General features: G+C 33.8%; 1 long non-coding RNA gene across 1 annotated transcript; it reads right to left on the reverse strand.

The window, feature by feature from the left end:
* Positions 1-431: 431 nt before the first annotated feature.
* LOC142235186 (uncharacterized) lies at positions 432-27784 on the reverse strand. Its single transcript, XR_012721821.1, has 3 exons — positions 27584-27784; positions 1105-1301; positions 432-954 (listed from the first exon to the last, which is right to left on the reverse strand). It is a non-coding gene; the product is annotated as an uncharacterized LOC142235186 (long non-coding RNA).
* Between the last annotated feature and the right edge of the window lie 36 nt (positions 27785-27820).

Below are 27820 nucleotides of genomic sequence, written 5' to 3' on the forward strand. Positions count from 1 at the left end.
TATATGTATTTAGAAAGAGAGACATAAAGTGTACACAAAGAAAATTTCATTAAAGATTTGAAAAATACTATGTGTGGATATAAACAAGTATAAATTTACAAATTTGGAGTAAACATATATATATGTTGTGATATAAGACTTTGCCAAAAGTTGTATATGCTTAAATAAAAATATTAAAATGAGTATTCGGAGAGAAAATTCATTCGGAACAAAGTGAAGAAAGTAGTATGAGACTTTCTGTAAAAAAGAGAAAACTAAAACCTTGGCAGAAAGTGGCAGATCACTTTCTTTTAACAAAATAAAAGGGAGAAGTCATAGCTAATGACTTCTTAGGCGCGTAGATTTCAGAGAGTAGAAATCTACTACAAATCCTATCGAGCAATGTAGGAAATGATTACCTATAGCGGGGAGAAAAATAAAGCGAGACCAAGTTCAGTTTTATAAGTACAATTTATTTTACCATCCTTTGAGCGATGTTGATACTTCGGCTGACGTTGACAAAAAGAGGAAGTTACATTTTGTATTTTAATTAAGAAACTTCGCATTGTTCGAAAAATTGACAGATAAAAATACTACCAAATTCATATTACATTTTTAGTACTTAAGAGTTTATACTAAATATAGCGTATCACATATATTATTGTTAAACAAGGTTTAACATACTCCCCCCTTGGCTTATATAGCCAATGTAGAGAGAAGAGGAAGAGGAATGTGAAATGTAGTATTTTGTTGATGAACATTGTCGCTGTAGTTTCTCGGGTCTATTTATTTCTTCCATGTTACTGTCCTTCAAAGAGCGAGAGTTTGATGCATATTAGTTGATGATGTGGATGATATGACCAGCTGGAAAAACTTCTTCGACTTTGGCCGGAGTGGGAGTTGAACCTATGTCTTTTCGTTTATGAGTTAGAGATGATTCACCTGGGCTACTGAGCTGTTTGTGTAAATGGGCTTCTAAAAGAAAAAACAAACAATTATTTCGTTAACTCCATTCGTCACATTGAAGTTATAGCGGGTAACAACTTCATTGAAAGGTGCGTAGCTTTTCAGAGTGTAGAAAAGCCACCTACAAAGGCTTGCGAGTCATTCGGATCCGATGATTACCTTTTCCCGTGTGATTATGGAGAAAGATTATTTGTTAAGGGGCTATTTTTAGCTTACAACATTAGATCCAGGTACTATCCACATAACAAAAAGCGTCAAATATATGCCATTTGCTTTATGCAAAGGCTTCCCCGGGGCGAAGAAATATTGCACTGTATTCATATTCCATGTGTTTGAGTCGCTGTATCATCATCCTTCTGCAAGAATAGACATAAAAATGTTGTGAAACTTATTCCGGGTAAAGTAGGAGTTGAACACGGAACGTATGTCATGGGAGTTCAACGTTCATACGCCGAGCTACTGCCGTTGTTGATTTAGCGTGTGCTTATTGTGTTTTATTTATAGCGTTCATCATGTAATTGCATTACAAATAATACGCTTTGTTGAGATTCGATGTGATTGATGTAAATTACAAGTGATGATCAACAATTTAGTGAATAATATTATTCCTTAAATTTTTTGAGTGGAGAAAAAACTTCTTCCGTGGTAGGGATAGAACCACTGACCTTCTGGACGAGAGTTCGTGGTGAATCGTTCGAGCTATCAACACTATTACACATATGTAGCCAATATAAGTTTATGAGTTCGGTAGCCGCATGTGGTTTTATGTATATGCATTTTGAGATGGGATATGAATTAAATTAAATGAACCAGTGAACAAAAAATAAAAATAAAATAAAAAAATAAGTTGAAAAAAAATGTTGACGGTCAGCGGGGTTGAACCCGGGTCATCAGTACTGTGAGTCGGATGCATATCCACTGGGCTACAGACGAATATTGGTTTCTGTTGGCTAAATAGGAAGTGCATTCGATTAATTGTTGTATTGATCGTTGAGATGTATATTAACATGGGATAGTACAGAGATGGGTTATTTCAATTGCAAATAGTGAAAATAAAAAAATGGTTGAAATAAAATGTATACTTTTACTGGAGCCGGGATTGAACTTGGGTTCTTTGTATTATGAGGCATAGTTATTTGCTCTACACCACGAGCACATAGTTATATTTTCTAGCTTAACTAGAGGTGGGTTCGATAGGAGAAAATTATAATATTTTACATGTATTACATGCAATACGTGTATCATGTATTCACAAACACCAATATTTTTGTAAATCATTATTTTAATGGAAATAGGAAGTGCGATCACAAAAATCAATTATTTAAAAAAAAATTTAAATTGTTTTTGTTGTTTTTTTTTCATGGAAAGGACAAAATTTTAATTTGAAATATATTGGTGACTTTTGGAATGGCAACAACAATTGATTTGCGAATTGCTGGAGTTGAACATCAGCATAAAAAATCGTGAATCCAATGTTTCACCACTTAGCTAACACTGGAATGTAACAATTCATGGCTACTGAAAAGGATGATTTCTAGGAAACTTTGGTTACTGACAAGAACTCCTTTATAATTATGTTGTTGAAATTAAGCAAGAGTGAAATGAGCTTTTGCATGGCTTAGAGAATTTAATATTTCAGCACAATCACTTAGCGAAATTTAACATATAATTTTCCACGAAAATATTGTTAAGCCATAGGGAATCATCCAGCCAATTTTTCTTCAATTTGAAAAACAGAAGTATATGTTGGAACTGTGATCGACACTTTATAGACAGATTTTGTTTTTCTTAAGAAATATTTGTCATACACTTTTTATGATATATGCACTTTTCACTATTGCAATACGTAGGTGTTAATACATAAATGAGATGGGAACATATGCGAAAACCAAATGGTATTGCGCGCATATGTTTGTGACAGCACATAATGTTCTGAGAGAGAGAACCAAATTTTGCTGTTTGATGTTGAAGATGTGTTAAGTTTGCACAATTAAATTGAACGATTAATTTAAGGAATGTGATTAAATTATTAGAGAGATAATATAATACTTGCGTTTATGATTTGAGAGCGTAAAAATTAGCGTTTTGAGAGTAGAGTGGACTGTATAATAATTAGCGGTGAAAACAAAATACCAACTTGGATATTTTGTGCTCTTTGTCCCCGTCAGCACGAAATGAGATGAAATCCAGCGGGCTGCTTCAAAGGAGGCTCGAATGGACCATGAAGAAAGTAGTATGAGACTTTCTGTAAAAAAGAGAAAACTAAAACCTTGGCAGAAAGTGGCAGATCACTTTCTTTTAACAAAATAAAAGGGAGAAGTCATAGCTAATGACTTCTTAGGCGCGTAGATTTCAGAGAGTAGAAATCTACTACAAATCCTATCGAGCAATGTAGGAAACAAACCTCTGCAACGAATACACAAGCGAATACTTCAAGCACACGCCACACAATTCGAGTAGTAACTTCAGTGTCCATTTCTCAAACGAGTGAAATAGAAACCTTGCACATTGTGAACCAAAACAAATAGAACCCAGTAAAGCAAGCACCCAACAATGTTTTGAAGTATTCGAATGTAATCGGAATTCCAAATGCATTCGTTTTATAATTTCCATTTCTGTGTAGATGAAGTTATTTCGTTTTCTCAACTATAATAGTATGCTACACACACATACACACCATTCCTATTTTGTTTATTGTTGGCACATACAATAAAAAGCACAGACCCGCTCACAGCCTGCATTCATTGACTTCTGCCAATCAACTGATCGACGATTGTGTTTGGCTTTTGTTTGATAGTTACTTCGTGTCTCATACGAAGTTTCGTCGTTGCTAATGCAAAGTATTCTATCTTCACTAAAAATGTTTTGATTTACTCGTATCGTGACGATTACTTCAAAACCAAAATATTGAAAAGAACTGTAAAACGATTCCTTTTGAATGTTATGGCTCTGCAATGCTTGACACTGTAATCGCTTTACAGTGGTTTTGTTTTATTCATTAATCGAAGTATTCGAAGTATTCGTGGAGTGTATTGCCTTCACTAGAACATCGATTACTTCGAATAGGCTTGTGCAGGCCTTTGGTAGGAAATGATTACCTATAGCGGGGAGAAAAATAAAGCGAGACCAAGTTCAGTTTTATAAGTACAATTTATTTTACCATCCTTTGAGCGATGTTGATACTTCGGCTGACGTTGACAAAAGAGGAAGTTACATTTTGTATTTTAATTAAGAAACTTCGCATTGTTCGAAAAATTGACAGATAAAAATACTACCAAATTCATATTACATTTTTAGTACTTAAGAGTTTATACTAAATATAGCGTATCACATATATTATTGTTAAACAAGGTTTAACATACTCCCCCCCTTGGCTTATATGGCCAATGTAGAGAGAAGAGGAAGAGGAATGTGAAATGTAGTATTTTGTTGATGAACATTGTCGCTGTAGTTTCTCGGGACAAAAAATCGCATCATATCGCTGACTCAACAAAGATATTATAACACTGAGTATCAAGCTTTACGTGATTCAAAGCCGCTACCTCACAAAAGCGCGTTGCTAACTTTGAACCCTTTTTTAGACTCGGACCAAGTCCTTAGAGCAAATGGTCGCTTGTCAAATTCATCTCTTCCTTATAAAGAAAGATTTCCAATAATTCTTCCTGGAAATTCTCATTTTTGCACTCTTTACTTGTCGCATTTACATACTTTTCTAGCCCATGGAGAATGTAATCAGATGTGTCGGTTTGTACAAACTGAATACTACATTACCCGTTTGAAACCTCGAGTGAAAGGAGTAATACACAGATGCAAAACATGCATTATATATAAACACAAACCCAGCTCTCAAATCATGGCCCCCTTGCCATCTGAACGCTCCACATTCTCACCTCCATTCCATATCACTGGAATTGATTTCGCTGGACCCTTTGAACTTAAAAGTTCCTCTCTAAGAAAAGCCCCCATAATAAAAGGCTACGTATGTGTGTTCGTATGCTTTAGCACAAAAGCAATACATCTAGAAGCATGTACAGAGTTGTCCTCAGCAGCATTTGAGGCTGCATTAGCTCGATTTGTGGGGAGGCGAGGGCTCCCATCCAGGATATATTCAGATAATGGTCGCAATTTTGTTGGAGCCAGTAGAGCGCTTCTCAGAGAGTTTTCTATGTTTATTAAAACTACCTCCAGCTCAATATCTCAAAAGTATTCTGTTCACGGATTCGAGTGGATATTTATACCACCCCATGCTCCTCATATGGGAGGTCTGTGGGAAGCGGCAGTAAAAAGTTTCAAAACTCATTTTAAGAAACTCGCCGGCGCACATAGATTTACATTCGAGCAATTCTCAACTCTTCTTTCTCGAATAGAAGGGGTTTTGAACTCTCGTCCGATTTCGGCTATGTCAGAAGACCCATCGGATTTCAAGGCCTTGACACCAGGACATTTTCTAAGGGGTTCTCCAATACTTGCGCTCCCAGAACCCATTTCTCCACAATTGTCTTTAATAAATAGATGGACTAAACTGAAGGCTCTTCATCATCAATTTGCTCTAAGATGGAAAGAAGAATACTTAAAGACCATGCACAAACGTTATAAATGGAAATCTCCCGCACCTAACTTAAAAGTAAATGATCTTGTCGTTGTGATTGATGATTTGCTTCCTCCATATGAATGGCTCTTGGGCCGAGTTGTAAAAACGTATTGCGGTTCCGACACGAAAGTACGAGTCGCAGATGTGCGAACAGAAACCGGAACTGTGACTCGTCCCATAGCAAAATTATGCTACTTGCCTTTCTCTAACTCTTGCGATGAAGCTGAACACAATAAAATTGTTTAAAACATTAACAACTTACTAACCCTATTGCCCATTATATTCATTAATGAAAGCTCATATATTCCAGATCATCCGTATCCCGTCAAAAGAGATCAGCTAATGTATATAAGTGTAAACTTTGCAACAAATTTCACGCTCTGAAAGTCTGCCCTAAATTTTTGAAGATGTCGCCAAAGCAGCGCAACATTTGGGTCCTACGGGAGGTGTACTGTGTCAACTGCCTGGCAAGAAGCCATAGATTCAGAGATTGCCGATCAAAAAATATGTGTCGCAAATGCGGAAGACCCCATAACACTTTACTACACCCAAATTACACCAAAGCTAACAACAACACCAACAAAGGACAACGTCAAAGCAACGAATCGAAAAATGGTGATGACATCAAAACCAACCAACAACGTCCTAACCAGAAGGTTATATCTGAAGCCATTCGTGCTTTGGCTTCAGTTTTATGCTCCTCCCCGAAGTAATCATCTGTTGAGACGGGAGCATGTCTAAACCAGTGTTTAGACTTATTTTTTATATATAATTTTATTTGAATTCAACGGAATATATTTTGTATCTAATCTGAACTATTGTAAATTACTGTTATTGAAATCCATGAAATACTTTTACGATTCATCGAAATTGCCAACTTATCGAAATACGTTATTGTGAATTGTAACTTTATAGTTTAAGTTTCTTGGACAGTAAAAATAAGCTAATCATTCTATTCCTTCTAATACCTCAAACGGTGAGCATATCCCTCAATAAACTTACAATACCTCAGAATTGTAATACCCGTCTTTACTTTCTTGTCTTCCCTGTTGCTCGACTTGGTGCCATAATTTCTCATACACTGAGATTTTATGCCACCTACTGACATTCTACCATTCTCCTAGGCCTTGGTATCTCAAAGTGTTATACAGTCCACACTACTCCAGGAATTGGTGTCCACTTCGCTCTCACTTCGCTCTCTCAGCCACCGTCGCCAATCCCCCTATACCCTAACTTTAAACACAAAGATAAAATATATTTGAAAAAAAGAGCAAGAGTTTTGTTTATAATTTTCGCATTACGGGCACAATTTTTTTTTTTTTTGTTTCGTCAAAACAAATCGGAACGTAGGACGAGTAAGTCAAATTATTCAAACAAAGGTAATTAAAGGGATCTTCATAAAAACTAACGAAAGGGCACTATACACTGAAAAAAAGCATGCCCGGTTCCAAAGATTGTGTTTCTACTTTAACAATTTTGGTATTGATTCCGAGCCAATGAAGCGGAGATTTCAAGTAAGGATACTTTTAAGACACAATTCTCTTTTAAATGTGGGTTTTGTGTATTTGACTCTATGAAGCAAATTTTAATTTTTCGCTTTTCGAACTTTTTTCATAGGCTATAAAAAGTCCGTTAAAACAAGACTTCCAGTAGAAATTATGTTATGTTTCAAGTAAAAACGTCTTTAAAGTAAAGTGTTGAAAAGCATGTAGCGGCAAAACTCGAAACCAGAATAACATTATAACTTTTTTCGGTAAATTGTATAATAACATGGTGGGGAATGATCCAAAGCATGAATTGAATAAGTTTATTTTCTTTTCTAAATTAATGGTGCTACATGCCAGCAAACAATTGTTCACACCAAAATAAATGTATGTGCTGGTTGTAAAATTACTGTTTAGAATATAAATATAATGTGCTTTTGAATGGTTATCGTTAACCAAGCTATGCTATATAAATATAACTTATAACGATAATTATCTCTTGATGACCATAACAGCTACGTAGCCCAGTGGATAGTGTGCTGGCTTACAAATTGTGTGGTTCGCTTGTCGAATCCCCGTCCGGCAAAAGGTAAAATTTAAAAAAATTATAAAATTGAATAATTTCTTCTACAATGTTTGTATTACAGAAAAAGGTGCTAAGAACTAAAAAACTTGTGGAAGTGAGAAAAATGTGAGGGAATATACAATTAGGCAGAAAAAAATTTTTGAGCACAATCGTTTTTGGGAGAAAATTCGTTTAAGAATATAATATTTTTGGGTTCAAAATGTTTCCAAACATATTATATGTTCACATAATAACATATAGTTTTTTTGCAAGACAACATTATTGAATTTGGATGAAAAAATACATAATTTTTGGAACTTAGACTACCCAAACATATTATATTGTTTAGACCAATATGCTTTCAAACATATTATATATTGGAAAAAATCAAATATATAAATGTTTGGGCAATACCCAAAAATGTATATGCTTGAAGCAAAATGTGTTTGGGAGTATATGTTACAGAAGCGATTTTTTTGAGGGTGTAGAAACTTCTACGAAAGAATGCCATCCACAATCGAATTACTTGGGTTGTGGTATCTTAAAACTTCTTAACATCGTTTTCTAAATTGTGAGTATGACGTATGGACTACGTGGTATGTAGTAGACAAAAAAGTTATGTATAGGCAAGTCTACAAATAATTACGAATCGATATGGACTTTCTGCACGATACGTAGAAAGCCAAAATTGAAATATGGGGGTCGCTTATGTGCACGGACGAAAAAGACTGTTTTTCATATGTTTGGGTATAAACATTATATGTTTGGAACTCAAATTTTTAAACACAATATTTTTGAGTGCAAACATATAATGTTCATAAACTAGCATAATATGTTTGGGACATATATGTTAATATGTTAGAACATATTATGTTTGGGACATAAAATGTTTGTAAATATAATATGCTTGGATGCAAACATATATTAATTTAGAAATAGTTCATAAACATATATGTGTTTACAAAGAGAGACAAAGTGTATGCTGGAAGTAAAATAATGAAAGTAACCAATTGGCGCATTACAAATATATATACACAAAGAAAATTTCATTAAATATAGGAAAAATACTACGTGTGAATATAAACAAGTATAAATTTACATATTATGAGTAAACATATATATGTTGCGATATAAGACTTCGACAAAAATTGTATATGCTTAAGTAAAATATTAAAATGAGTATTCGGAGAGAAAATTCATTCGGAACAAAGATAAAATATATTTGAAAAAAAGAGCAAGAGTTTTGTTTATAATTTTCGCATTACGGGCACAATTTTTTTGTTTCGTCAAAACAAATCGGAACGTAGGACGAGTAAGTCAAAATATTCAAACAAAGGTAATTAAAGGGATCTTCATAAAAATTAACGAAAGGGCACTATACACTGAACAAGAAGCACGTCCGGTTCCAAAGATTGTGTCTCCACTTTAACAATTTTGATATTGATTCCGAACCAAAGAAGCGGAGAATACGAGTAAGGATGCTTTTAAGACACAATTCTCTTTTAAATGGGGTTTTGTGTACTTGACTCTACGAAGCACATTTCAATTTTTCGCTTTTTCAGCTTTTCTCATTTTAGCGGCAAAACCAGAATAACATTACAACTTTTTCCGGAAAATTGTATTATAACATGGTGGGGAAAAATCCAAAGCAACAATTCAATAAATTTATTTTCTTTAAAAGAAATTATTAAAGAAAAGTAAAAGGGTAAACATGGCCATTTTAACGCGATAATACCAATTTATACCGGCCTTAAGAATTAAATTAAGTACAAAATTATTCGTTAATAAAAATTCATATTTATTTGTATTTCTAAATTAATGGTGTTATTTGCTAGCAAACAATTGTTCACACCAAAATAAATTTATGTGCTGTTGTAAAATTACTGTTTAGAATTTAAATATAATGTGCTTTTGAATGGTTATCGTTAACCTTAGGATTCGATGGAAAAATATTTTTATATACTCGAATTCACGTTCTTCTTTTGTAAGAGTTTTTGAATTTCTTCGAAAATGTTAAACTTGTATACAAAAGCCTTTCTTTGTTACACAATTTTTATTTTTGCAATAAAAAAAAAATAATATTTGATTTGAACTCAGTCCATTTCGTGTACATCAATCATTTTTCTTTTCTGACTTTAAGTCTTTTATAAAACACACTTTACAATTTCGTAGTAAAAATTTAATATAATAGTATGTAATGCTGAACACCTTTTCGGGAACTTCCGAACGTATCTGGAATATATGTTAAAAAATATATTAAAAAAATAAAATAAAAAAATGGTGTTGGTCGAAGCAGGGATCGAACCCAGGTCCCCTGTCACGCAAGGCGGACGACCAACCACTGCTCCACGCTGCCAACAAATGTATGTTTAACAATGTTATGTTGTTAAACAATGTTATGTTTGCATCGGCTCGTGGGCGCCACAAGCTATGCTATATAAATATAACTTATAACGATAATTATCTCTTGATGACCATAACAGCTACGTAGGCCAGTGGTTAGTGTGCTGGCTTACAAACTGTGTGGTCCGCTGTTCGAATCCCCGTCCGGCAAAAGGTAAAATTTAAAAAAATTATAAAATATAATAATTTCTTCTAAAATGTTTGTATTACAGCAAAAGGTGCTAAAAACTCGTGGAAGTGAAAAAAATGTGAGGGAATATACAATTAGGCAGACAAAAAATTTGAACACAATCTTCTTTGGGAGAAAATTCTTCTAAGCATATAATATTTTTGGGTTCAAAATGTTTCTAAACATATTATATGTTCACATAAGAACATATAGTTTTTTGGAAGACAACATTATTGAATTTGGATGGAAAAATACAAAATGTTTGGAACTTAGACTACCCAAACATATTATATTGTTTAGACCAATATGCTTTCAAACATATTATATATTGGAAGAAATCAAATATATAAATGTTTGGGCAATACCCAAAAATGTATATGCTTGAAGCAAAATGTGTTTGGTAGTATATGTTACAGAAGCGATTTTTTTGAGGGTGTGGGAGCTACATACAATTATGAACTTGATATGGAGTAATTTTTGTGTGATTGGGGATCGATTTATCTGGGGGCTATATATAACTATAGACCGATATGGACTTAGATAGGCATGGTTTTTAACGGCCATATACTAGAACAATGTACCAAATTTCAAGCGAATCGGATGAAATTTGCTTCTCTTAGAGGCCCCGCAAGCTAAATCTGGGGATCGCTTTATATGGGAGCTACATATAATTATGGACTGATATGAACCAATTCCTGCATGGTTGTTGGATACAATATACTTACATCACGTACCAAATTTCAATCGAATCGGTTGAATTTTGCTCTTCCAAGCGGCTTCGGAGGTCAAATTTGGGGATCGGTTTATATGGGGCCTATATATAATTATGGACCGATTTCGACCAATTTTTGCATGGGTGTTTGAGGCCATATATTAATACCACGTACCAAATTTGAACTGAATCAGATGAATTTTGGTCTTCCAAGAAGCTCCGGAGGTCAAATCTGGTGATCGGTTTATATGACGGCTATATATAATTATGGACCGATGTTGACCAATTTTTGCATGGTCATTAGAGATCATATACTTACATCATGTACCAAATTTCAGCCGGATCGGATGAAATTTTCTTCTCTTAGAGGCTCCGCAAGCCAAATCGGGGGATCGGTTTATATGGGGGCTATATATAATTATGAACCGATGTGGACCAATTTTTGCATGGTTCGTAGATACCATATACTAAACACCATGTACCAAATTTCAGCCGGATTGGATGAAATTTGCTATATATATATATATATATATATATATATATATATATATATATATATATATATATATATATATATATATATATATATATATATATATATATATATATATATATATATATATATATATATATATATATATATATATATATATATATATATATATATATATATATATTATATATATATATATATATATATATATATATATATATATATATATATATATATATATATATATATATATATACTTTATGGGGTCTTAGGTTAGGTTAGGTTATGTGGCAGCCCGATGTATCAGGCTCACTTAGACTATTCAGTCCATTGTGATACCACAGTGGTGAACTTATGGGGTCTTAGAGCAATATTTCGCTGTGTTACAAACGGAATGACAAAGTTAATATACCCCCCATCCTATGGTGGAGGGTATAAAAAATGTAATGTGTCGGATATATAAAACAGATTTAAAATGCCAAAAATTAGGACGGGCGGAATTTCAAATAACCACTACCATACAACAGATGACAGCAATAGCTGTACAGTTACGAGTGTTTCTATAGAATAATTTAATGTAAAGAATTTCAAATGGCTTTGATGAAACAAATAAACCCAAAAGACCAGCTTAGATGGCACGTTGCCAGAGGTTTAATTTAAAATTACAGCTTCCAAGGACATCGGGTGTATAAGGAGATTTCTCAAGTAATTATGTAGAGCTATCTCAAAATCTGGGTAATTTCCGCATTTATTTATGGATCTCAAATAACTCTAAATTCGAAATTTCTGACAAATCTTATGAAAATTTTAGACTGGGAAAATTTTCTTAAAACAAGTCGGAAGTTGGGTTTATATGTAGGTGCTATATCACAAAATTGTCCGGAATGACCCATCTCCGAACTCGGCATGCCTGCCAAAAATTCAGAACTTTAGATTCAAGAGTATATACACCCTCAAAAAAAATCGCTTCTGTAACATATACTCCCAAACACATTTTGCTTCAAGCATATAAATTTTTGGGTATTGCCCAAACATTTATATATTTGATTTCTTCAAATATATAATATGTTTGAAAGCATATTGGTCTAAACAATATAATATGTTTGGGTAGTCTAAGTTCCAAACATTATGTATTTTTCCATCCAAATTCAATAATGTTGTCTTCCAAAAAACTATATGTTATTATGTACATATAATATGTTTCGAAATATTTTGAACCCAAAAATATTATATGCTTAGAAGAATTTTCTCCCAAAGAAGATTGTGCTCAAATTTTTTTTCTGCCTAATTGTATATTCCCTCACATTTTTCTCACTTCCACACGCTCACAAAAAATCGCTTCTGTAACATATACTACCAAACATATTTTGCTTCAAGCATATATAGTTTTGGGTATTGCCCAAACATTTATATGTTTGATCTCTTCCAATATATAATATGTTTGAAAGCATATTGGTATAAACAATATATGTTTGGGTAGTCTAAGCTCCAAACATTTTGTATTTTTGCATCCAAATTCAATAATGTTGTCTTCCAAAAAACAATATGTTATTATGTGAACATAATAAGGAAGCATTTTGCACCCAAAAATATTATATGCTTAAAAAAAATTCTCCCAAACAATATTGTGCTCAAAATTCTATTTATTTATTTATATATTTACAATCATAATGAATTATGAAAATAAACAGGTAATATATGTGCTAACAACATAGGTTTTCGACCTGGGGCCAAATCACCGCATTCGTTATCGAGTTCTGTTTCGTATCGAGAAACATTTCGATCGCAGTAAATTTTTGGATCACCGCATTCGATCGTAATTTGTTTTGTCTACTACTTTTTTTTACATTTCTGTAAACATATGGTAATAAGAAAATGTAAACAAAAGGTGTTTTCAAAATAACTTTTTGTGATCAAAATATTTGTGATCTGAGAAGTTTTCATTGTTTTTGTGCGTTATATATAATAATATGTTATGAATCCAAGCGTATTTTTGTTTTCCCCATCTTCGGATTCAGAGGATGAGCACAAAGTGGCTTTAATAAGGAAAAATATTCGTGACAAAAGCAGTCCTTTAGCATTGTCTGAAGTAGAGTAAGTGATTCTATTTTGAAGTGAGTGCTTTTAACTAATTATGTTTTTAACATCCATAGATTTAAAAGACGATTTCGCCTTTCAAAAGATGCTTTTAAATATGTTCTAGAAAACATACATTTTTCTGGGCACATTTCGACGTCCGTACCACAAATTTTACAGCTTGCCGCCACGTTGAACCTTTTGGCCAATGGCAGTTTCCAGCATAACGCCGGGAACGACTTCTTACTGGGGTTAGCACAAAGTACCATGTGCAAAGTGATAAAAAATGTCACTATCGAAATACAAAAGAAGTTGTGTCCCATAATGATACAATTTTTGCCTCAAGAATCTGAGGAGTGCATGGAATATTTCATGGAAAAATTTAAAATCCCTGGAGGTATTTGTACAATTCATATTGGAGGTATATATGTCACATCTTTAAAACAAAAATTACTTTCAGTGGTTGGTTGTGTAGACGGCACACACTTTGGCTTCCAAGCACCCACAGATGATGAATACATGTTTTTCAATAGAAAAGGATTTCATAGTGTAAATTCAATGATAGTAAGTTGTGTATATTACAAAAGCATTTATCTGTTAACAGTTTTGTAAAACATTTAGATTTGTGACCACAAGTACAAAGTACTGGCCATAAATTCAAAGTACGGTGGTGCTTCGCACGACAGTTTTGTGTGGAAGCACTCTGAAGAACGAAGTTTACTGGAGCAACTGTACACAGAGAACGGTTTAAACGTTTGGGTTCTTGGTAAATATTATATTATTGGGCTTATTGTAAATATTCACATATATATATATATATATATGTATTTATTATTAGGTGACTCTGGATATCCCACAGAGCCCTGGTGTGTAGTTCCATATGCTGTTGCTGCTGAAGGGTCTACAGAAGCCTATTTTAATGGAGTTCATGCAAAGGCTAGGTGTATTATAGAACGCACAATAGGAGTTTTAAAAGCTCGATGGAGAATCCTATGCAATGAGAGAAGAAGTCGATACACTCCCGAAAAAATGGCACTATTTGGAAATGTATGCGCTGCTTTGCACAATATATGTATAATGTTTAATGTGGCTATGTACACACATGTGCATTCTAGCGAGCCTTGCAGCCTTGAAGTATATACTGGCGGGGAAACCCGTTTGATAAAAATTGGTGAAAAAATAAGGGACCAAATAAAAATTTCTTTAAATAACATTTAAAAAATGGCTTTATTAAAAAAAAAAACTTAGTAAACAAAAATACATTTTATGTATTGACAAGTACTACGTACTTTAATAAAAAAATGAAACGAAACAAAAACGAATTTCCATTCTTTGATAAAAACTATACGTATTAAAACTGTTCATCACATTTAAGTGGTTATGAGATCATGGAGGTAAATCGATCAGCCAGAGAATGACAATTTCATTCATTAAATTCAATAAAAAATGAAAGGATCTGAAAATAAAAAAAAGCTATTAAACGATATTGAGGCAAAAGTAATTCGAATACTAACCCGACCGCAATAAAAAGCAAATTTATTTAATTCTCCTCAAAGGGAATTTGATTTCAGCGCGTCAAGCTCCAATGTTTTTATTTGTAGGTCAATTCGTTTACAGGCTATGCTTCCGTCAAACTCCATTTGTTTCAATTTGAAGGCTTGTTCCTTAAGACAATGTTCCAAGACAATGAGTATAAGCCGATAAATATGTGCGATATCGCCCGTGCGACATCTACACGCTCACAAAAAATCGCTTCTGTAACATATACTCCCAAACATATTTTGCTTCAAGCATATACATTTTTGGCTATTGCCCAAACATTTATATGTTTGATCTCTTCCAATATATAATATGTTTGAAAGCATATTGGTCTAAACAATATATGTTTGGGTAGTCAATTTCCAAACATTTTGTATTTTTGCATCCAAATTCAATAATGTTATGTGAACATATAATATGTTTGGAAGCATTTTGCACCCAAAAATATTATATGCTTAAAAAATTCTCCCAAACAATATTGTGCTCAAAATTTTATTTATTTATTTATATATTTACAATCATAATGGATTATGAAAATAAACAGGTAATATAGGTGCTAACAACATAGGTTTTCGACCTGAATGCTCAAAATTTTGTTTCTGCCCAATTGTATATTCCCCCCACATCTTTCTCGCTTCCACGAGATTTTTTAGTTCTTAGCACCTTTTTCTGTAATACAAACATTGTAGAAGAAATTATTCAATTGTATGATTTTTTTTTATTTTAATTTTACCTTTTGCCGGACGGGGATTCGAACAGCGGACCACACAGTTTGTAAGGATCAAAGAAGTAGCTGATCAATTGCCCAAGGAAAAATAAAATGTTAATTTTGTAATAACAAGCAACAACCACCAACTTAATTCAATATCGCTCCCTGTTAAATAGCGCTCCAAGCTACTAAACACATATATGTTTATAGGCTATTTCTAAATTAATATATGTTTGCATCCAAGCATATTATATTTACAAACATTTTATGTCCCAAACATAATATGTTCTAACATATTAACATATATGTCCCTCAAAATCTCACTCAAAAATATTGTGTTTAAAAATTTGTGTTCCAAACATATAATGTTTATAGCCAAACATATGAAAAACAGTCTTTTTCATCCGTGCATGAGTTTTTTAGTTCTTAGCACCTTTTTCTGTAATACAAACATTGTAGAAGAAATTATTAAATTTTATAATTTTTTTAAATTTTACTTTTTGCCGGACGGGGATTCGAACAGCGGACCACACAGTTTGTAAGCCAGCACACTAACCACTGGGCTACGTAGCTGTTATGGTCATCAAGAGATAATTATCGTTATAAGTCATATTTAAATAGCATAGCATGCGGCGCCCACGAGCCGATGCAAACATAACATTGTTTAACAGAAACATACATTTGTTGGCGACGTGGAGCAGTGTTGGTACGTCAGCCTTGTGTGCCAAGAGTCCTGGGTTCTATCCCTGCTTCGACCGACACCATTTTTTTTTTATTTTTTACATATATTTTTTTACGTATATTCCAAATACGTTCGGAATATCCCGAAAAGGTGTTCAACATTACATACAACTATATTAACTTTTTACTACGAAACTGTAAAGTGTGTCTTATAAAAGACTTAAATTCAGAAAAGAACAGTGCTTGATATAAACGAAATGGACTGATTTCAAATCATATATTATTTTTTATGGCAAAAATAAAAAATTTGTAACAAAAAAGGGTTTTGTACACAAGTTTGAAATTTTCGAAGAAATTCAAAAAACTCTTACAAAGGAAGAATGTGAAGTCGAGTAATATATAAATATTTTTTTTTAGGATCCTAAAGTTAACGATAACCATTCAAAAGCACATTATATTTAAATTCGAAACAATAATTTTACAATCTACACATAAATTTATTTAGGTGTGAACAATTGTTTGCTTTCTTTAATAATTTATTCTAAAGAAAATAAACTTATTCAATTGTTGCTTTGGATCATTCCCCACCAAGTTATAATACAATTTGCCTAAAAAAGTTATAATGTTATTCTGGTTTTACCGATGCGAGTTTTGCCGTTAAAATGAGAAATAATTTTAGTGGCAAAACTCAAACTCAATGTCCGCTTTTATTTTCGAAAGTATCCGTCAACTCCTCTTGGACTAATTAATAAAGAGGAACTAAACTTTGTTTTTATGGATATTACTGTTTAATTTTTCATTGTTTCCCAATATTTTCATTTTACTGTAACAACTCTAAAAAGAGTACACTGAAAAAAATATTGTCGTGTGGCCAAAGATTTCATGTCCTTAAAATAAGAATACAAATTTTGCTTAGCTTAGACGACGCATTTCTCTAATATAAAGTTTTTTCCATGTTCAAAAGTCGATAAACTTTTCAATGAAGTCGTGTTGTCCTTATAATTAAGTGATTTGACTTGAAAATGGGTATCATAACATGAAAGAAAACATTTTGAACTAAGGTCAATTTGACTTTAATAATTCAGAAAAAATCTTTAAAACTAATGAAATTGTCTTTAAATTTGTTGCATTTTTGCATCTTGACTACAAAGCCAAAATCGTTAAAAAATAGGACATGTTTTTCAACACTTTATTTTAAAGACGTTTTTACTTGAAACATAGCACAATTTCTACTGTCTTGTTTTTAACGGACTTTTTATAGCATATGAAAAAAGCTGAAAACGCGAAAAAATAAAATTTGCTTCATAGAGTCAAATACACAAAACCCACATTTAAAAGAGAATTGTGTCTTAAAAGTATCCTTGAATATACTTGAATTCTCGGCTTCATTGGCTCGGAATCAATACCAAAATTTTTAAAATAGAGACAAAATCTTTGGAACCGGGCAAGCTATTTTTCAGTGTATAGTGCCCTTTCGTTAGTTTTTATGAAGATCCCTTTAATTACCTTTGTTTGAATATTTTTACTTACTCGTCCTACACTAAAAAAAAGTGAACTCTCTATTTCACTAAAGCCAATTTAACTTTTTTTTAGTTCATAGAAATATTATGTTTGGAGAAAGTTTTCTTTACTCTAATACTTTTTTGTGTACGTTAGTTAAATTAACTAAACCCGAGGAAAAAATATACTCAAGTGAAGTATAAAGATTAACTAAATTAGTGTCTTCCACAAAATAGTTCAGAATTTCCTTAAAATTTGTAAATTTTACCAAAAATGCGTCCATCGTGAACTTCGTATGTCACTAAAGACATTCTTGCAATTATGAACTCCAAGTTTTTTCTTCAAACTACAAAATTTTCTTTCACAAGTGAAAAAACTTAGTTATGTCTAATAAATTTTCTTGTATTTGTCGAAAAATATTTACTTATTTTTATGACATCGGCGTGATGCCAAAGTTTGTTATACTGTTTAGTTAAAATTTTCTACAAATATTCAAAATTTTCTAAAATTAACCTAAAGTTTTCTTCCTGCTGGGTTCACTGTTTTTCAGTGTACGTTCCGATTTGTTTTGACGAAACAAAAAAAGTGCCCGTAATGCGAAATGATAAACAAAACTCATGCTTTTTTTAAATGTCTTTTCTCTTGGTTCCGAATGAATTTTCTTTCCGAATACTCATTTTAATCTTTTTACTTAAGCATATACAATTTTTGGCGGTCTTATATCACAACATATATATGTTTACTCCAAGTTTGTAAATTTATACTTGTTTATATTCACACATAGTATTTTTCCAATCTTTAATGGAATTTTCTTTGTGTATATATATTTTTAAGGCGACAATTGGTTACTTTCATTATTTTACTTCCAGCATACACTTTATGTCTCTCTTTCTAAACACATATATGTTTATAGTCTATTTCTAAATTAATATATGTTTGCATCCAAGCATATTATATTTACAAACATTTTATGTCCCAAACATAATATGTTCTAACATATTCACATATATGTCCCAAACATATTATGCTACTTTATGAACTTTATATGTTTGCACGTAAAAATATTGTGTTTAAAAATTTGAGTTCCAAACATATAATTTTTACACCCAAACATATGAAAAACAGTCTTTTTCGTCCGTGTATATATTTTTAAGGCGCCAATTGGTTACTTTCATTATTTTACTTCCAGCATACACTTTATGTCTCTCTTTCTAAACACATATATGTTTATAGTCTATTTCTAAATTAATATATGTTTGCATCCAAGCATATTATATTTACAAACATTTTATATCCCAAACATAATATGTTCTAACATATTAACATATATGTCCCAAACATGTTATGCTAGTTTATGAACATTATATGCTTGCACTTAAAAATATTGTGTTTAAAAATTTGAGTTCCAAACATATAATTTTTACACCCAAACATATGAAAAACAGTCTTTTTCGTCCGTGTAGAGGGTCAAAAATCTATATTTTTTGGCATGTCGGGAGCCCGTTTGGTTACTCATTTGGCCCACTCTCTCAAGAGTGGAGAATTTGGATTTGCTTCCATTTGCAATGGTGGTGGCGGTGCTTCTTCTTTAATTCAAAAGTTGTAAACATAAGAATAAAAGTAAAAGTACATATTTTGTGGCCATGTTCTGAATCGTTCTGTTTAATTCATCCAAAGAAAATTTTGCATTACTTTTGAGATTATAAATAAAAAAAAACAATTTCCAATATAAAAACTTAATACAAAAATGATTATAGAAAATGTAAAAATGTTTGGAACTTACGATATCAGAACTGGTCCTTACGTGTTATTGTAGCCACATCGCATTGTAGAAAAGTCTTTATAACCAGTCTTGCAATTTCATATACACGTATGCATATACTTTTATTGGAATTTATTTTTTAAATTATGTAACATTTTTAAAATGTGATATATCGCCTTAGGGCCAGTTTCTCAATGTTGTTTTATTATTTATCGTATCGATAAAACAGCTGATCCCATACAAAAATGTTACTAACCGGAGGTCTATCCTCCGGTTAAAATTAATCGGAGGATGAGAAACTGGCCATTAATATGTTAAAAATGGACAATACAATTGATTAATTAAGCCCATATTCTAGTAAACCCTACTTTTTATATCACCATGAAATTTCACCCATATAAATACACTTTGAATGGCCTGAAATCCACTACTTCGTTTTTCGTTGTTCGATTAAAAACACTAATGGAATCTAATTTGTCGAAATATTTCTGTAGTTACAAAGATATGATATTTCAATTTTTTTTCGCCGGAGTCGGAGTTGAGCAAAATTTCTACGACTCAGGCTCCGATTCCAGCAAAATCTTCAGACTCCGACTCCAAGACTCCTACTCCGGCTCTGACTCCACAGCCCTGATTGAAATAATTGAGATGTGGTAATATGTTATTAGCATTTAACAGTAACGTAAGCCATACGAACGAAGGAAAGGAAATTAGAGGAACCCAAATCTAGACGAATGTGAGTGACTGCCGTTCATTCGCAATTGCTTTCGTTCGGATATCAGAAACAGGCTGTAAAATATTAAGTGCTTATCTGATGTAATCTTGCTACAATCTGATTTAGATAGATTATTCTCGTGGTGTGAATTGAACTTGTTGCCCTTGAATGTGTCTAAATGCATTTTTGGTGTTCGGTCGAAGCAGGAATCGAACCCACGACCTTGTGTATGCAAGGCGGGCATGCTAACCATTGCACCACGGTGGCTCCCAAATTACATATAGACTATATAATGCCTAGGTTAGGTTAGGTTAAAGTGGCAGCCCGATTAAATTTCAGGCTCACTTAGACTATTCAGTCCATTGTGATACCACATTTAACTAAAAGTACCTATTACATATGGGCACTTCTAGTCTTAACCACTGAACCTTCTCTATTATTTACTTTTGTGGAACCAACCAGATTGCTCCAAAAACATTAACAAACTGCTTAAGTTAACGTTTTCCAGGTCAGCCAGTAATCTAAAGCTATATGCTCCTAAAATTCGCTTACGCCTTACACAAAAAGCAGGACACTCACACAAGAGGTGTTTAATTGATTCCTTTTCCTCCACGTCATGACAGCTTATACAATAGTCATTATACTTCGCACCTATAGTTTTTGCAAATTCGCCTATCAGGCAGCGACCCGTTATAGCAGATATTAGGAGTGCTATCTGACGCCTTGAGAACACTAGCATATCTAGTGTGCGGTTTAAGTTTAAATGGGGCCATATTTGCTTGGTGTCGTTACAACCCTTGCAATTTTCCCATCGAATATTGGCCATCATAACAGCCTTCTCACGCAGTAAGAGCTTGCAGGTGGCCAGAGGCATACCAACAGATTCTAGTTCCCCTGGAATATGTAAGGTACTTCCTAGCCTTGCTAACACACCTGCTTCACAGTTCCCCGGTATGTTCCTATGACCAGGCACCCATATTAGGTGAATATTGTACTGCTCAGCCATCTCGTTCAGAGATTTGCGGCAGTCTATGGCCGTTTTTGAGTTAAGGAACACAGAGTCCAAGGATTTTATTGCAGGTTGACTCTCTGAGTATATATTAATGCCAATATTTGTTGGAACATTACTTCTCAGCCAATTCACCACCTCTCTTATTGCCAATATTTCAGCCTGAAAAACACTACAGTGATTAGGTAATCTTTTCGCTATTCGAATTTCCAGATCTTTAGAATATACTCCGAACCCCACTTGTCCATTCAATTTGGAGCCATCAGTATAGAAATCTATATATATTTTATTCCCCGGGGTCTGTGTACACCACGCCTCACTGTTGGGAATCAGAGTTTCAAACTTTTTGTCGAAAAGTGGTTTTGCCAGGGTGTAATCCACTACGTTAGGCACATCTGGCATTACTTTGAGGACCGAACTATGACCGTACATTTTTTCCGACCACAGCGATAGCTCGCGCAACCGCACAGCCGTTGTTGCAGCTGACTGTTTGGCCAAAATGTCTAAAGGCAATAGATGTAGCATGACATTAAGGGAGTCTGTTCCTGTCTTACTAAATGCGCCTGAGATACATAAGCTCGCCATACGCTAAACTTTATCTAAACAAGTCGGTTTCTGAAGTGCCGGCCACCAGACTACAACACCATATAGCATTATAGGTCTAATCACTGCCGTATATAGCCAATGCACAATTTTTGGTCTTAGTCCCCACTTTTTCCCTATTGCCTTTTTGCACGAGTACAAAGCTACCGTGGCTTTTCTCGCCCTCTCTTCAATATTAAGCCTAAAATTCAGCTTCCTGTCCAAAATAACGCCAAGGTATTTTGCACACTCACCAAAGGGAATTTCAGTACCCCCTAAGGAAATGGGCCTAACCGTGGGAGTTTTGCGATCTTTGCAGTACATGACTATTTCTGTCTTTGCTGGATTTACACCAAGACCATTATCTTTCGCCCATTTCTCAGTCATCCGGAGAGCTCTCTGTATAATATCTCTGATTGTGGATGGGAATTTTCCCCTGACTGCTAGCGCCACATCATCTGCGTATGCCACCACTTTTATCCTTTCTTTTTCCAGAGAAACCAGGAGGTTGTTTATAGCAACATGATAGAACTCCTCCTTGGGGAGTGCCTCTGTTCACATACCTTTGTATGTTTGCTTGCCCTAGTGTGGCTGAAATACGTCTCTTTATTAGAAGTTCGTCTAACAGCCTAAGTATACCTGGATCAACATTCAGTGTTGTCAGTCCATTTAAGATCGAGCTCGGATGGACATTATTGAACGCCCCTTCGATGTCTAGAAACGCCACGATTGTGTATTCTTTGACAGATAGTGAGCTTTCAATAAAGCTGACCAGTTCATGCAATGCGGTCTCAGTAGACCTGCGCTTCGAGTATGCATGCTGTCGTTTCGAGAGCAAACTTGAATCCACGCTAGTTCTAAGATACATGTCTATCATCCTCTCTAGGGTCTTAAGTAGGAATGAGGATAAGCTGATTGGTCGGAAATCCTTCGCACTCGAGTGAGAGGCTTTTCCTGCTTTAGGTATGAAGACGACTTTTGTTTCCCTCCACTTTTCTGGAATATATGCTAAGTTTACACATTGTTTATATATCACCGTCAACCAGGGGATAATTCTTTCAGCCACTGCCTGTAACTCCGCCGGAGTAATTCCATCAGGTCCGGGGGATTTGAATGGTCCAAAGCTATTTAAAGCCCATTTTATTCTAGATTCCGACACATTTTCCTCGATAGGAAATGATCGCTGAGCCTCTGTTACACCGCCGGAACATGGTTCAACCGTCTGATTTCCAGGGAAGTGTGTGTCCAAAAGTACCTTCTACGTCTCCTCACTGGACGTTGTCCAATTTCCCTCCGATGTTTTAATGAAACCTGGAGCGGTGTTAGTGGATGCTAGTACCACTGTATGTAGCGATGATCTGAGAAGCTATGTTCCCTCAAAAAATGCCTAAGGCTTATTCGAAGTTAGCGTTTGTTAAACGGAATTCCAAGGAACGAGTCCAATAGACAGTCGGATGAGTGGACAGCGACCGGTGAACCGTCTCCGAAGTGTGGAAAGACTCAAAAGTCCGCTGGCAAAGTAATGGCCTCTGTTTTTTGAGATGCGCATGGAATAATTTTTATCGATTATCTTGAGAAGGGACAGTATCAACAGTAAGTATTATATGGCGTTATTGGAGCGTTTGAAGGTCGAAATCGCGACAAAACGGCCCCATATGAAGAAGAAAAAAGTGTTGTTCCGCCAAAACAACGCACCGTGCCACAAATCATTGAGAACGATGGCAAAAATTCATGAATTGGGCGTCCCCATCCACCGTATTCTCCAAATCTGCCCCCAGCGACTTTTTCTTGTTCTCAGACCTCAAAAGGATGATCGCAGGAAAAAATTTGGCTGCAATGAAGAGGTGATCGCCGAATCTGAGGTCTATTTTGAGGCAAAACCGAAGGAGTACACCAAAATGGTATCAAAAATTGGAAGGTCGTTATAATCGTTGTATCACTCTTGAAGGGAACTATGTTGAATAATAAAAACGAATTTTGACAAAAAAAATGTGTTTTTCTTTGTTAGACCGGGAATTTATCAGCCAACCTGTTATATTGATAAAGGTAGAATACAAAGAAAATTAACAAATGAAAAACGGTTTCGTTGTATACATATAAAAAACATCGCCACTTCTGCAATTGCGTTATATATGCAATATTATTATTTTATTTATTCATTCACACACTACAAGATATACAAAGATCTTTTAAGTTACAGTATATCAATATCAATCAGAATTTGACAAATTTTTGGTAAGAATTTCAGAAATAATGTTTCGATGCCGTTACCGTTGGTACTTATTTCACTTATGGAAGGCGTTTCTGATAATGTTGGAAAAAATCGACGACGTAAATCGAAGTTGGATGGAACAAAAAATTTTACGACATAAATCGAAACAACGTAAACCGAGGTGACGTAAATCGAGGGATTGCTGTATATCGGATACTGACTTATGTGATCTTATCCAAAATATGCATCATATCGTTTTTGAATGTGAACTAACAAGTGACGACATAAGAAGTGAACTCCGGAATGGCCTAACACAACTCGGGATCAACACTCACAAGATCTAAGATACAAATATAATATTATATGTAAACCTTTATATAGCTGTATAGATATATATGTAGTATAATTGTTATAGAACTAGACGCTAAAGTCAACAAAACAAAAATAACGATTAAATTAAGTGTCTCATGTGCTAAGCTACTCTTGTAGTTTAGTCAACGCAGTGGTTTAAGCTGAAATCAAAACAAGAAATACGATTGAAGAACAAACCAACAATAAAAAACAAAACGAATGAAGAAAGAGGAAGCACGCTCAAAATAAACCCAGCCAACTGCACTCAAATCGTTGATTTGACATTGGCAAAGGAAAAGATAGATGTTTGTACAAAGATTTATTTGGGCATAAGCCGACTATGATTAAACTTTTTTCGGAAGGTTCAAGTGTAGTTCACTTTGGGTTTAATGAATTGCCCGAATTTATTCTGATAATTGGTTGATAGTTTTGCTGTAAATAGAGGATGTTGATGAGGAATTCCGAAACGTGCGTCCATACAACTATCTTCAAGTCTATAGGGATTTGCCCAAATAAATTTGACAAACATTCTTTTCCTCTGTTGGTTAAGTTACTCCTGTAGTTTAGTTAACGCTATGGTTTTAAGCTGAGATCAAAACAACAAATATGATTGAAGAACATATTTTATCATGCTGCGTTAAATGACGTTCAGTTTTATTTCCAAATTGCTGTAGTGAATTGTAACAGTTTTCACATTTCAAATTCGACGAATAGCATACGATGTAACTCCAGGTTTTGTGAGAAGAATACATTCACTTGGTGCACGTCCTATATTGCGAATGACGAATGTACTCCACATTATCCTTCGAAAAGTCAAAAAAATTCAGTGTCATTAGAAATCAGGGATCCGGAGCGGTCCATTTTTTTCGCTCCGCTCCGCTCCCGCTCCGGAGAAAAAAAATCGCTCAGCTCCACGCTCCGCTCCGTGAAAAAAAAAATCGCTCCGCTCCGCTCCTCTTCGAGAAAATATTAGTACAAATATTGTATTATTTGTTCAATTGAGTTTTATTTTATTTAGAAAAATCGGGCGGTACATATATGGGAGCTATAGCTAAATCTGAACCGATTTCGATGATTTTTTGCACATATAGTTAGTGCTACAGAAGATTACATTTAGCCAACTTTGAGTAAGATCGGTTGATAAATAAGGGTTTTATGACCTAATTTGGCAAAATCGGGCGATACATATATATGGGACCTATATCTAAATCTGAACCGATTTCGATGAAATTTTCAGACTTAAAGGGTGATACAGAAGATTATTTTGTGCTAAATTTGACCACGATCGGTTAGTAAAAAAGTGCAACGTGACCCCATTTGTCGAAATCGGGCAATACATATATATGGGAGCTATATCTAAATTTGATCCGATTTCTTCCAAATTCAATAGCGTTCGTCCTTGTGCCCAAAAAAACTCCCTGTACCAAACTTCATCAAAATCGGTTAATAATTGCGACCGGAATCCTGTGAACAACAAATACATGGACAGACTGACGGACACCAAGCGCTAGATCGACTCTAGAGGTGATTCTGAGTCGATCGGTATATATTTTATGGGGTCTAAAATCAATATTTCTGGTAGGCACATTTTTTGGCAGATCAAACTTATTATACCCTAACCACTATGTGGTTTAGGGTAAAATGACTTTAAAACAATGTGTTGAAACATTTTATTAATTTTGAAGATTTTTTCAGAATATTAAATCCATTTTGACTTCATTAAAACGAAATTTTCATTCATGTTAGGATACACATTTTTATGTCGAATCACTTAGCTATAAGGACAAACAGACTTCATTGAAAAGTTTAGAGACTTTTAGACAACGAAAAAACTTTATTTCAGAGAAATACGTCTTCTATTCTAAGCAAAATTCGTATTCGTATTTTAAGCATGTGAAATATTTGGCCTCCCGACAATATTCTTTGCGGTGCACCATCTACTATTTAATATGTGATAGAAACCAAATTTATGAAAATGGACCAAATTCTGTTTGGTCCGACCATCGGACCAAATTTAAAAATTAGAAATCTTTTGGACCAATTTTGGTCCGATCGGACCAAAACGGCAACGCTGATTGGAATTGAAAGTCTATACACAGAGTAGAAGTAACTACACTCCGAAAGTTTTTTTTTTGTTTTTCAACAGACGTAGAGAAGAGGTTTTGTTATATTTGTAATGTGTGTGTGTATGTTTATGTTTGCAACAACCTCCATCGAAATCAGTCCGTGGTATACCTACGAATATTCTTACTCAGATCTAGTGTTACCTAATTTCGCTTTTTTCCCTTTATTGTAAAAATACATTTTCGAACAGCGTTTTTAAGAAATGTTCGTTCTCAAAAAAAGTAGATGACATGCAATAATACAAATCAAGTCATTATTTTTCAATGTGAGAAAAAAATTAAAATAAATGTATATGCTCACATTTTTCAACCAAAATTGAAACTATCCATAATTTTAATTAAATTTTCGAGAACTGATATCAGAAATAAGAGAATGCTAGGATATAGTACAATAGTAAAGCAAATATGAATGTCCTTACACTGAAAAAAAAAGAATTTTTCTTAATTATTAAAGTCACGTTGACCTTACCTCAAAAATTTTATCTTTCATGTTATGATACACATTTTTAAGTAAAATCAATTAATTGTAAGAACATTACAACTTCATTCAAAAATTTATTGACTTTTGGACAAGGAAAAAAACTTTATTTTAGAGAAATGCGTCTTCCATGTTAAGCAAAATTTGCATTCTTATTCTAAGGACATGAAATCTTTGACTTCACGACAATATTTTTTTCAATGTAGAAAACTAAAAAATTAAACATAAATAAGATCGTTTAATTGCATTTATTTGACGTTCATTACAAACATCTTTGTAGTAATACGGGATGAAATTGATCGAAAGTACTGTTGTTACTTTTACAACACATACTAGAGATATATTTTGACATTTGCCGTTTTTGAAAACAATTACTAAAAAAACACGTTGTGTTTTCCCCAATGTACGTACGTACAAAAATACATATCGTACATTTTAAACGTTTACTCACACTACGCTAAGTACTAGCTATATTTGAAATTACCTACACAGTGTAATTTCAAAGTTACACATTTCATTCAAGTAATATTTTATTCGAAGCGGAGCGGTTTTTCATTTGGAAACCGCTCCGCTCCCGCTCCGCTCCGGATTTTAGAAATGCCGATTAATAACCCGATAATTAAACACAGATCTTTGCAAATAACGACGATCTACAATTTATTTGCTTAACTGATAGGTTTCACTTATTTCCTCAACGATGTGTACTGTTTGAATTTTAGCT

The sequence above is a fragment of the Haematobia irritans genome, chromosome 4 (genome assembly GCF_050003625.1).
Source record: "Haematobia irritans isolate KBUSLIRL chromosome 4, ASM5000362v1, whole genome shotgun sequence".
NCBI lineage: Eukaryota > Metazoa > Arthropoda > Insecta > Diptera > Muscidae > Haematobia > Haematobia irritans.